This window comes from Lepisosteus platostomus, chromosome 12, assembly GCF_059453375.1.
Source record: "Lepisosteus platostomus isolate fLepPlt1 chromosome 12, fLepPlt1.hap1, whole genome shotgun sequence".
In the NCBI taxonomy this organism is placed as follows: domain Eukaryota; kingdom Metazoa; phylum Chordata; class Actinopteri; order Semionotiformes; family Lepisosteidae; genus Lepisosteus; species Lepisosteus platostomus.
Window position 1 is genome coordinate 13,432,595 of NC_142622.1, and position 13,450 is coordinate 13,446,044.

At 34.8% G+C, this 13,450-nt stretch overlaps 1 long non-coding RNA gene across 1 annotated transcript; it reads right to left on the bottom strand.

Annotated features, from left to right (window-relative positions):
- Positions 1-7,003: 7,003 nt before the first annotated feature.
- On the bottom strand, positions 7,004-11,821 carry LOC148651122 (uncharacterized). Its single transcript, XR_015925662.1, has 2 exons — positions 9,146-11,821; positions 7,004-7,252 (listed from the first exon to the last, which is right to left on the bottom strand). It is a non-coding gene; the product is annotated as an uncharacterized LOC148651122 (long non-coding RNA).
- Positions 11,822-13,450: the final 1,629 nt, after the last annotated feature.

A 13,450-nucleotide genomic window follows, 5' to 3' on the forward strand; every position in this document is an offset into this window, starting at 1 on the left:
ACCCTTTCTTTAGCTGATTAATGTTGAAAGAGTAGTTCATGTTTTTATTTAATAGATGTTGGACAACTATAACACTTTATTTGCTTGGTTTGGGGAACCTATATTGTTATAATGCCACCTGCTTTTGATAGAAATGCTCCTTTACATGCTGTTTTTAAAACTGCATTTAAGAAATGTAATAATGTAGCCCTTTTAAAATTATCTTATTACATGCAAAATTAATTTATTTTACTCTTACTTTATTATGTATTTGCTAGTTCTGTTTTTGGAATAGGTAGAGGTTTATTCCCTGCTGAAGGGAAAAGAAGAGACACAATGTTTCTGCTGTGGTGTCTTCTTCAGCTACCTGCTTGAAACTAGTTCTGTTTTATTTTTCTACCTTTTTGCCAATATATGTTGTGCAATTATACATACAGTATTTTCTGGTATTCTTCTATTCATCTACCTACTGTACATTTTGTCACTATTTATGACTGACTATTGTATATTTTCTGTTTCTACTTTAATTTTTATATTTTGTGTTTTGTTTTTGTGTTACTAAGGTCCTACTTCTACTGTACTCCTTAAATTTTCAATATGTAAAGCACTGCTCCATAAATGGAATGTGTTTTAAAGTTTTATTATTGTTCACAGGCTTTATACTGTACATCTGTAAAAGGTAACACTCCAATAACTATATAACAATTCTGCAACAGTTCTGAAACTAGTTCCTGCTAATGTTTTGATAATGTTTTTAGCATTCGTTATTCCTTCATTTTATAACTCAAAACAACCATTGTTTTAAACAACAGAAAAATATATTTATTTCTAATTAATCTCTAAATTTCTAACTTCTAATTAATTTCTAAAAGTAGGCTAAACATTTACTCTTTAAATGAGTAAATGAGTGATAGTATATTTATTTTTCTTTTGCTGTCACAGTTCTTTTTGGATAATAAAATATAGTTTACTATAAAGTTACTATAGTCAAGTTTATGTTAAATACTGAATGACTTCAAACTAGAATAGCACAATTGCAATTCAGAGTACTGAATTATTAAGAATAGATACATAATATGTGCTGAACAAGAAGCCAATAATTCCAATCAAAATACCAATATACTACGCTCATATAGGTCAATATCAGATATCTGGTTTTTGTGTGCGAGTTCTGCTATCCCATTCTCTGTTGCATACATTTTTCGAGAGATGCTCAACTGTGGTGAGGTTATATCATAAGAGAGCAGGTGATAACATAGATTTCATAATCAGAAAGTCTGATAATAAAGGATAGGGTGCAGTCACAACATGCTATTAACTCGAAGTGGAAACTGAGATTACTGAAAGAATGTTCAAACACCCTGACAAAAAAAGACTGGACCCTTTTGGTGTGCAAAAACATTGTTTGGAGGCTTTAGGGCATTTGCGTCAGACTGTATTATATTCTTTGAGCTAATTTGATACAGTCAGCCACCAAGGCAGGCGCCAAACATGTTTACAAAAAGGTAGATACTGCTACTGCTTTCCAGCTTCTGAAAGGGAACTGTGATTCATATAGTTATTGCTTAAATGCATTGTGCAATCTTGATAATGGCAAGTGAATCACTTTGAGTCTCAGATCTTTTGACTGAGAATAAAAATGTGTTTCATTACGTTGGAAGCACTTGCAGAAAAAGTAGGGCCAAATGTTGGTGTAATCTTTTTTTCTTTTATGTAGGAGAGCAAAACCAGGATCATTAAATATAATGTATTATGAATGTTTAGCTGTTGTATTCTTGTGTCTGCCTCTTGTGTATTGTTTCCGCTATATATATATATGATGGAATTTCAATAAATAAAGTAATAAGTGCTTCTGTGGATAGTTATTGTGAATGAGTAGGTGTTTTCTCTGTATCAGGTGAGCTCACTTTTTTCTAAATGTTCTTTAACACAGCCCTTTGTGGCTTATGGGTCAGACCCTTTTCATGAGTATGGCTTTTAAGATGAAGATGAGTACCAGTCAGGACAAGAAGTCAGACCTCCCTGCATGTCTGAACTGGGGATGGTTTTTAGCCAGCACTGTTTGAAAAAGACAAGTTATTTTTCATGGTGCAGACCTAAGCCACTGCTGCTACGAAATAAAAAGACCTGCCGGATGCTTTTTGGTATCCAGTCTGTAAGTAGGCTACATCTCTCTGTAAGATCTGCACTTTTACACTGTTCCTCTTGATTCAGAGCACAAGTATGTTATAGAGATTCCCACACAAATTTCCTTCTCCTTATTTCACATCAATGTTCTGGAGAACAATCCCCAATTTAAGTTCTAGATTGAGTTTTTGAGGCTTTCTGGTGACTTCGGACATATCTATAGCTCCCTTGTGCAGCTGCCTTGTCACAGCATTTCCACACATGTACCTACAGGTATAACCAATGAGGCTGTGTGAAATATACTTTCTCCACAGTCTCCAAACAAAGTTTGACACGTGTCCTACTGTGACTCCAATACGTTAAAACATTCATGAGTTGCTGTGGTACCTAGAAAGTGCACACGCCAATGTACCCCAATGATCAACTAAATTTGAACATTTAAACTTAGCTTAAATATTAGCTTAGTAAGAATTCATGACAAAGCCAACTCCAGTATTATAGCTCACTACCTATTCAAAACCACTATTCATCTGTGTCTTATTTTCTTGTTACCTTGTTAATTAAAACATCCTGCAAGGCAGGATTCAATCTGGACAGGATGCCAGGCCATAGCAGGGCACATACAGACAAAGACACACACTCACACCAGGGCAAATCTTCCCAGAAACCAAATAACCTACAATATGTCTTTAGCCTGTGGGTGGAAACCAGAGCACCTGGAGAAAATCCACACAAACATGGGGAAAACACACAACCTCCACCCAGATAGCATCCCAGGTTTGGAATTGAACCCTTGGCCCCATCACTGCAAGGCAGCAGTACTAACCACTGTAAAGTACTAGCCATCTGAAAGCTGTCAGTACTAGCCATCTGAAAGCTGATACATTACTACTTTATCATTTATGGTAAGGGAGGGTTACATAGGTCTTATTGCCATATATACTATAGACTGCTATAGACTGTAGCACATTTTGCAATGGTATAGGGGTGAACTTTATTATATGCAAATCTGGTTAATCTTCTACACCAAACCCTTGTGAATGTCGAGATGGTACCGTATAATTTCTGGACATAATATACATAACATTGGACAGGGAGGCACATACTGTATATATGTACTGTAGTCTACTGTGCAGTAGATCTTAGTTGAAATGAAGGTTTGGGAAATAAAAGCAACGTTGTGCAATTAAGCACCAATACAGTCTAAATGTCGAAGGTACAGTAGACATACTGTACAGTAGTATATTTAGAGTATATATATAACTACTCAATGTAACATAAAATTGCTTGTCAATGATCAGTATCTACAGTACAATGATCAGTATCTACAGCATAAAAACAAGTGGAATAAGAAGTGTATTTTTTAAATTCTAGTATCACGTTTTTTCACAGTCACCACAGACACTTCTAAAAAACATCTTATACATTATCCATATATTATAGACAAAGGAGTGTTAAACCATTTTAATACAGGTTTTATTACAAAACTTAACTATTATCAAAACTTTAATATACTTGAAAAATAAATAACTTAAGAAGCAACATTTCTGGAAGCAAAACACCAGAATGTTACACTCTTGAGTAAGTTACAGTAGAAAATAATCAATTTTTCAATTTTTCACTTAAATGTCTGAAAGAAATATGTCTCTGTTAACTCTTCTATCGTCACATCCTTGTGTAAAAGGAGATGAAGTCACTGATGCTTTGTAGTCAATACTAATACAAAAATAACAAAGTTACTCTAAACCTATGTCAATTTTCATAGCCATTTTGCTCACAAAAGCTTTGATCAAATCAAGCATGAGAAACACATGTTCACACAAATAGAAGGACTATTATTACTTCTTTAGATATTGATACCCCCACAAGGGAAAAAATGAACTTATGTAATTTCTTGGCCACATGTTATTTTTAATTGCTGATATAATGTGGGGCATAATTTACAAATTATCTCTATATTGAATTGTCTATATATTTCCCATCTCAGGTTTGCAAGCCTTGGACAAATATTGTGAAAAAAATAATTGAATTTGTTGAAAAACAATAAAGAACCAATAAAATGTAGCAGCAAAAATGTATTTTCTGGCAGCGTATCATTCTACAGCTCTCTTTCTTAACATGATACCTTATCATGCTTTACGGTCTTCAAAGTGCTCTTTTTCTATCCCCATGGGTACAGTTATTGTGATTGACTATTGCTTGTAATAGAAAGAAACAAAAAAAAGAATACTAAAACAGAGCAAGACTTTCAGTGCCTCCATTAAATGCAGGGACAGATAATCCAGTTTCTCATTTTCACAATTATATGACCTATAAAAATCCTGTGCCTTCTAACTTAATTGTGCAATTGTGAACTTATTTTTGGTGCAGCCCCTTATTTTTAGTAATGAAACTATTGAAACTTTGCTAGATTGTTTTCACAAATAATCAAATTTTAAATTTTATTCTGAAAGATAATAAGAAAGGACAGAGATGATGATTTTTTTAAGATTCCATTCTAAAATAGCAACTCTGCTGCAAACCAAGTATTTCAGTTTTTTTTTAAAAACTAGTACTTAAAATACTGTATGTTAAGATTATTTAGGCAATGACTTGTCACAGAAATGGAAAATGTTGATGTCATGCAATTGTAGATTGAGAGCATATAGTTTGAGGTAAACAGAGAGCATTGGTATAGTAAATCAAAATAAACTGACAGTTTTGAAATCATTAGAAAGAAGAATGCCAGAAAACAAGAAACCATCAGTATGGTGCTGTATACCAAAGCGTTGAATTTTCTGCAAGGAACCTATATTATAATGAGTCAACAGGCATTTGAAATCTCATTGAAAATGTAATAGAAATAAAATTATGCAATTTTCAAAAAAATAAAGAAATATCTCATATACACACAAATCCATTAGCTATAAATTACAGGGGGAAGAAGTGTTGTGAACACCTATTATTTCTTCATTCTTAATGTTGGACATTATTTTTTCTTTGCCTTGAAAATGAAAAAAATAAAACTCGAAACATATGACAATGTCTTTGTGTTTCTGAAACCTAAATCGAAGTCAGACTCATCTCTTTTCTACAGCATTATTAATAGCAGGTGTATGTTGAAAATCGAATCCATCTAATAAAGTTAAGACATGAATTATGAGGCTCTCAGCCCTCTTGTTGGTTTGGTCTCAACAAAAGTAATTCCTTTATGAATGGATTGGGGCCAGAGCAAATAGGATAAGGCTGTTTGCCTGTCACATTTCAATTTCAGTGTCTGGCCACTATCCAGTGGCTTTCTGAAGTTTGTTGCTTTCTACAGCAAAACAACAATTTGAATGGGTCTGGGTTTGGGGCTGCCACTAAGTTCTAAGTAATTTAAGAGTTATTGGCAACAGCAGAAGTTTATAAACCAGCCATTGGAAAATTACCAAATATCAAAAAACAAATACCAAAGTAAATGTTTAGACATCAGCAGAAAAAAAAACTAATAATACAGTAAAGGTAGAATCTGCTGTGAAACTGGAACTATTTTTCAAAACACAGAATACTGCAGATGATCCATTCCATTATGGCTACTTTTGGACTGTTCTGATTCAGTATTTGTGTGAATGCCAACACTGTATAAATGTAACACTATGATACAGATTTTAAGCATGCACATTACTTCATAATATTTGTTTTAAATTATATTCCAGAGGGGAGTTAAAATAAGAGTTGCTTTTGTTGAAAAAGGCTTAACACATGCTCTTAATAAATGCATTGTATAGATATTAACCTGACCTGTATTGTGGAAATAAACCTTTAAAATCACTGGTACAAGTGAGCATTAAAAGCCTCTGTATTCCCTCTGAGCTACAATTAGCCAGTAAAGAAGAGATGTGGCTTAGCTGACATTATGTTCTTTTTTCTTACCAGAGTAAGTGTCTAGTCTCTCATTTCCTAGAGTTTCCAAATGTAAGAAAGTCTTGCAAAGTTGCCACACCAATACAATATTGAACTTCATCTGATAGTCCTAGAATTAATATGTCATATCATAGAATGTTATTTTCTTATTCTATTTCTTTCAAATGCCTTCCTGAATTCCAGCTTTTTAATTTTTAAACATAACAGTTTAACCATTTAAATTGATTTTTATATGATCTACTTTAAGAAAGCTTCTATTGCTGCTAACTGACTGGCATACTGTTTTACTAATAAGAATTACAGTAGTGCAAGTAGGTAGCTGCGTCAGCATGCGTGGGCTGCAAAAGAACAAGTAAAGGTTTATTCTATGCTGAAAAGAGAAGAAAAGATACACAACAAATCAGCTGTGGATCATTTTCGGTCACCAGAAGAAGACTCCACAACCGAAACTTTTTTCTTTTCTTCTCTTTTCAGCATGACATAAACCTTTTACTTGTTCCTAATAAGAATTACATTCAGGAGACTGCTTGGTTTGGTGATATCTTGGCTGGCCAGTCGGCTCAATGATTGCCTGGTGTTGACACAACACCACCCATTAGGCAAGTCTATGCAAGGAAATGCAAGTAGTATGTAGTAAATCCATGCAAGTTAAATCCTAATCCAAAGGTGTGTTAAAGATGTAGGACCTATTTAATGAGGTTATTTCCCTCTTTTTGACCTCATCTTTTGTTTAGTGAACTGTTGAAGCAGAATAAGTATTACACACCACCCGAGCAGGTGTTGCACTTTAGTAGTGGGTGAATCCTGTCTCCTCCTGAATGTAAAGAATATTGAGATCCTCCTGTATGAAAAACTTAGCACAAAATGCATAAATCAACAAATCAGTTATAATTCTGCACACTTTTAACCTTTTACCTGATTGCGGTAGAAGACTATTTTACACCCATAAACCAGTTTTAGAAAATGGGCTAATTTGGTGGTGTGTAGGCTTATATACAGAGCAAGTCTCACATGTATTTGCAGTTTGTAAATTTATTGTAAATGCTCCTGACACAGATTTTTTAAATGTGTATAGTTTTGGAAATAATAACAATAGTCTGCATTATTTTATACAACATGTTTTGTCCACACACCAGCTTCTTCCAAGATGCCTCACTCACTGTTTAATACAGATAGCAGAACAGGGAGAGTGATCAGGAAGGAAGGAGAGCTCAGCAGTGTAGGAGGGAGAATTCAAAGCATAAATCCAGGATTTGCAGCACTGTAAAGAGATATTGTGGATCAGGCTCCAATCTGAGGCTAATAATAAGATAGAAATTTAGTCACAGTCCAAGGTATTTAAAGTTTAAGGGTGCATAAGTTAAAAAATATAAACAAAATGTGAATTTAAAAGCAGCAACAATGACTAGTATTAACAATAAACCAGATATAGGCAGAAAATAAAACAGTGTTCAATAAAGTCGTGAAATTATTTACTGTTATTTTTCTATCATCTATCATTGTTACTATTAACAGTAAGACAAAATCTTAAAATCTAAAAGGAGTTTATGGATACATGTACATATTTTAAAAACACAGATATTTCTCACCCAGTTTTTAAGTTCAATCTGGCTGTTTTTTATCCATGTTTTATTGATTATCTTAATCTTGTTTTAACTTTGCTGATAATTGCATAAGGAAACTCAGTGCTGATGAATCTCTGCAGCAAGATGACCTTGTTCCCTGGCACTAGATCAATTGATAAAAGCGCTGCTAGATTTTCTATATTATTTTACAAAAATGTAGGGAGCCTTTTTAGCAATGCTACAATGGTGCATACATAAGAAACAGATGTATTTATAGAGCAAATAACCAAATCTGACAAAGCACAGGCCAAGCAATAAACTGTCACAAAAAGTATGTTTCAACTGCATTATAGGATATAGAACTAGGTCTGTTATCAATGTCTACTTAGTATTTATCTTATATATTTATATAAGATATATACTGTACAACATTTTTATCTTATATATTTATAGACTATATATAGCCACATAATATATAATATACAGTTATTTGGACCTCATGTTTAACAGAAATATACAATCTTTGAATTATATGGCATGAAGTTCTAACTCCTCATAATATACAATAAGATTGTTTCCTCTAATGTCCATCTAACAATGTGTTCTCTACAGAATACAATCTAATACTTTTATCTGTCATTACCCCCATTTGATGTTAATATTATGTTACTCTTCAATTCTTATATTGAAATGCCTTGATTCTGAATGAAAGGAGTAGATATACAGTATAGTTTTAATACACACAAGACATTGTCTAAAATGGGTAATGGTTTGTTCATTATCTAATGGCTTTTGTATAAACAAATCTTTTTTGAAAGAACATGCAAGTTTATATAAACATAAGCTCTTATGTTCTCAGCTTAATATTTTAACCATTCATGCTGTGTTTTGTCACGATGAATCTCCTTATGCTTTTCCGGGCTTTGCTATACATTTAGAGGCTGTACAACACATTTTAGCAATTGATTTTGACATTTTATCAGCAAGGGAAATCCAGTATTGCTTAAGCAAAAACATGAAATTTCATAATGGCAGTATATTATACTTAAAGTTTATTTCATATCTATAGGAAGGGATTTTCCTAAAAACATCACTCTTTCCCTACTAAATACAATGGACATAGCTAGCTGTCCCTTAAGTATAGGATGATTGGAAGAAATGGAAGTACTCCTTCAGTCCAAATTCTCTTTGTGTTATTGTAATCATTCATATTTATAAAAAACCACTACACAAATCTAACAAAACTGTAACTTTATGCCAAGTAGTTGTGATGCCTTTTTATTTCAGTAGCTTGTCAGAATATAAGAGAAGGGTTTTACAAATATCAGCCTTGTCAAATTTTATATTTTACAACATATTTTATAACTAGTGCATAGAAATATTTAATAAGATACCTTATATGTTTTCTTATGCTGCTTCTATTTAAAAATACAGAAAAAGGCACATTGACAAATACTGGTCTTTGATTAACACTTTAGATTTTACCTTTGTTCCTAACAGTATTACATACAATACTTTTTTGCTTGTAATGAACAAATTAGGCAGATAGTTCCAACATGCATTATACTAAAATACTGTTGATAACTTACCTTTCTCCTGTTCAAGCGTCATTATTCTGTGGTATCTGTCGGAAAGTTTTAGTGTAAAGAGTGCAGAAACATGATACTTTTTACAGAAATGGTTCTGACTTGAAATAAAAAACAGTATAGACTAACCAGATTATATAGCTTTTTGTAAGCATATCACTTGATATTAAAAACTTGCACAGCAGACTTCTCTCACTTCAAAGCTTATTATGCATTTTGTACAGGAAAAACAAGCATAGAATTTGATTGTCCATTTAAATATCAACACTGTGCCTTGGAATTTCCTGTATGTTCTTTTAACTATTTACATGTTTCAGATCATCTCTTTGTATTATGTCAGAGCTCAACCATTGCAATATGGCAAACAGTAAGGCTAGTGAACTGCAAAAAATACACATGGCAACACGCCCTACTGTTAATGATATGACAGTACCACAGGTGAGTAAGTCAGCTTTCTGTAAATCGCTTTTTATGTAATTTTGCCCTGTTTCAATACAAAGTCACCAAGCTTGACCCTTCCTGAAAGACATCTCACTCTACATTTCAGAATAGCACAAATACATATAAAGACTGGCATTACAGGTCCCCAAAGCTGCGGCGTGAATGACAGGTAATCAAGAGGCAAATTTATACATCTGATTGATCTGCAAGCTTCACGCCTAGAATGGCTGTCACTGCAGGCTGGGAGTGGATGTGTGCAGGTCAGGCAGACTGCGGAACTGCTGGGTTTAGCAGTTGCTTTCTCTGTAATCGCCTGTAATTTTCACTGGTAATGGTGCTTGGTGATGAGAGTACTTCTCACGGCATAATTGTAAAAAAAAATAGAAAAAAGAAATCGAGTAATAAAAAAATCACAAGGCAGCATCTACCTTTGAAAGCTCTTCAGTTTCAAAATGACATTTTGGCTTTGTCTTGAAAAATTATTATGGATTCAGATCATGCAAGTCTAGCTGAAAAGGTGAAGGCAGGGTAATTTCAATTTATGAATTATTCAATCTCCGCCTGATTTTTTTCTGACAGTTGCCTCAGCAGCTCCCTCCATTACGCTTGTCATTTTTATTCCTTCAATTGCAATCTTCTTTCGAGTTATAATGCTTGTCCCTTAGGGCTGCAGCTCACAAGCCCAAGTATTTCAAATTGGCAAGAACCTAAATGTGTTGCTGCCACATATCACAAGCTTCACAGGCCAGCATTCTCTTTTAAAAGAGAAAAAAATAACAAAAAGACACATGAGAGGTAGTCTGCATGTCTCAAAGTTGAAACCTAGAAACAGGAGGAGGAGAGAAGCGATGCTCTTGCCATAATCCAGGAGATGAAACTGGATGCTTTGTATTGCTCCCTTTGTTGTGTGTGCTCCCATCCTAGCTGCATAGCATCACGCAGAAAGAAGTGTTAAGCCGAGCAGATAGACATAGTACCCTGGTTTCCAGCGACGGCAGATAAGAACTGTATTACAGACAGGCTAATCCACAATAAAAATGCAGTTACAGCAAGTGTGATTGATAGCTGTTAAAAAAAGGCAGTTGGATAACCAAGAGGTCCTTTATTATCCCAGGCTTCAGTGTGACAGGAGCTTGCAATCCCCAGGACTCTCCACACGATGGCTGGTGTGGAGTCTCTGCCAGTCGAATGCTTCCCTGCATCCAGATGACTGGGATTGATTTAGGTCAGCAAGTCTGGGCTTTAAATCGAGCTTGGTGCTAATTCGCAAGCGTTAAAACTATGTCAGGTCAGTAGAAACCCCTGTACTTTCTGTGACCCAAAAAACTGAGATAACACTACATTGGGAGAGGGAGCTCTGAGGCCTGTATAAGACAGCACCTGGAGAGCAAAAAGATCTTTTGTCTCTGCACACACAGGTACAGTGTGTGTAACCATGGCGCAAGAACATATTAATGGTAGAGTGCCCTCCCTTTAAGGCAATATGGGCTCTCCAAATGCTGTGCCTTTGAAAACATGCTGGCTCTGCCGGATTCTTTTTAAAGCCATCATGTACATCCAAGTTGCATTCTGATTGTCATTTTTCTCGCAAAAGTAATTTTCCTTACAGGAGGGTGACGACAGGAACAAGGAAAATGCAGAAAAAGAAATACAAATTAAAAAAGAAAACAATAATAAAAAAATCCTCTTGCAGCTGTGCCTTCTTCTCAGCGTCTGCTTTGCCGCACTGCGACTGGAAAACTGTAGCAGTCAGAGCTCTGCCAGTTGCAATACTGTAGAAAGCAGCAGCTTCGTGACACAGCAATCAGCTGACACGCAGTGTTATCATTCAATGTCCTCCGCAGACTGAGGGCGAGTTGTCTGAGGCTGCAAGAGAGACTTGACCTTCCAGCCAGTGGAAACGCCTTGTTTTGTCATTATGCTGACCATGGCTATAAGCAGAGATTCATTTCCAGAAAGAAAAAAAAATCAGCAAGTCATCTGACCTGCTCTCCCCATACCTCCCCATACAGCTCCTCTAACAGACAAGAACCTCTAAGTTTCTTCCTCCCTTGTGAGCGAATGAACGATGAGCAGTCAGTCCCTGTCGTGTCGCTTCTTCTGCTTTTTGCAAAAAAAGTCACGCCCCATCATCAGTGGCTGAGTTAATTCTTCATCACTGTGTAATCCTTACCTGAGGCTCCATTGCTCTGGTGGGAGAATCTACCTTGTCTTTGGAACTAGAAGAAGGTAGCTTCCCTAAAAAAAAAGTTCACCCTTTTATTATAGCAAGGCTTCCTCTTTTAAAGCAGTAGTGTATTAATTTTCTTAAGAGGAACCAAATGAGTTGCTATGGTGATATGTATATAGAGAATACAATGCTCAAATTATTGGTGTGTTTGGATGAAATCCATTTGAGAACCAAAAGTATGATAAGTAACAAGGCCAAAAGGAAATACCTGAATGGAACAAAATTTGGGTTGGCTTTACCACAAGCCATTCATAAAGCAGAACCTTCTTTCTCGTATAAACGTGCAAAACATGCTCACCAAACATTAATGCAACTTTAAGGCGCTTTTCATGCTCAATTTAAAATCATTACCTTCAAATGCTGTTTCTTAAAGTCATTTTAAATTCCAGGTGTCACATGTGTTTAATAATATTTTAATTGTGATTACTTCTGTTGTGCACATTAAAAATTAACCTTTTGCAGTTTTTCACATAATAAAATGCACAGCTGTACAATTGACCCATCTCTAATATCCTGTTACATAGACTAATTGAGTTTTCTCTGATATTCTCCACAAACTAGTGCATAGCACCGTGTTGGAGGCTTAAACCAGCAAGCAGGTAATTTTCCACTGCATTATATATATGTAATATAACTGTATATTAAATGTATATGTATACTATACTGTATTTGAGGTATGATTTAAGATTATTTTGAAATTATCTTTTTTAAATACATAAATGAAAAGTATAACTGTGATAGACAATTACCTTGACACAAGGTCATTACTGAGTACTCCCTTGTGTCAGGTTTAAATACATTCATTAATATGCCATATGTTTCCTTAATTGACCTGAACTGTGTTAGTTGCCATGCCAGCACCAATTGTTTTATGGTGTTATTAACAGTGCAAATGCCACCCTCCGTAAGGCTTAGTTTGATGTGGGGCATTATGTTCTCTGAAGCCAAGTAAGGAGAACAACATTTTTCTATGAAGGTATTAGTGATTGCACTGTTATGTCCTATGGGTATAGATTTAGAAATATAAAATGGTGGTTAAATATTAAGATGGGCCCCAAATGTACTGAGGATTTAAAAACCATATGAATCCAAGAAAATTGGTAGGCTCTGGGAGAGAAACTGTAAAACCATAACAGTGGAACAGTGCTTAAGGGATATTAAAAGTTCAGCGCAGGGGTGGTTACACTTTTTATTTTTAGAGACATTTAAAGGGAAGGGGAAACTCCAGTCTTTAAGTCTTTAAGTCGTGCCGGATTTACGGGTTCTTTTCAATAAGCAACTGATTAAAACCTAAAACACAGATAATTTGCAGGTAGCAAAAATATAAACTATATTACAAGATAGAAAATACTGAGCTTGAAGAAGCAACTTACAAAAAAAGACTTGTCTTCATTTTCATGTTCTATACAATGTTGAGATGCAAAATGTTCAACAGAATCTTAGGGTATACAGTGAATGGTGTATAATTTATATCAAGGGATGTAATGTTAAAATTTGTAGAATGCAATAGAAAGAACACATTTAATTACTGATATTGTTGCTCTGGAAATAAGTCCCAAGTGTAATCAGAAACACTTCCAGGTTCAATGGAATGTCCTACTCTGCTACTAAAACTACTGAACCTTTTTAGTCCTCAA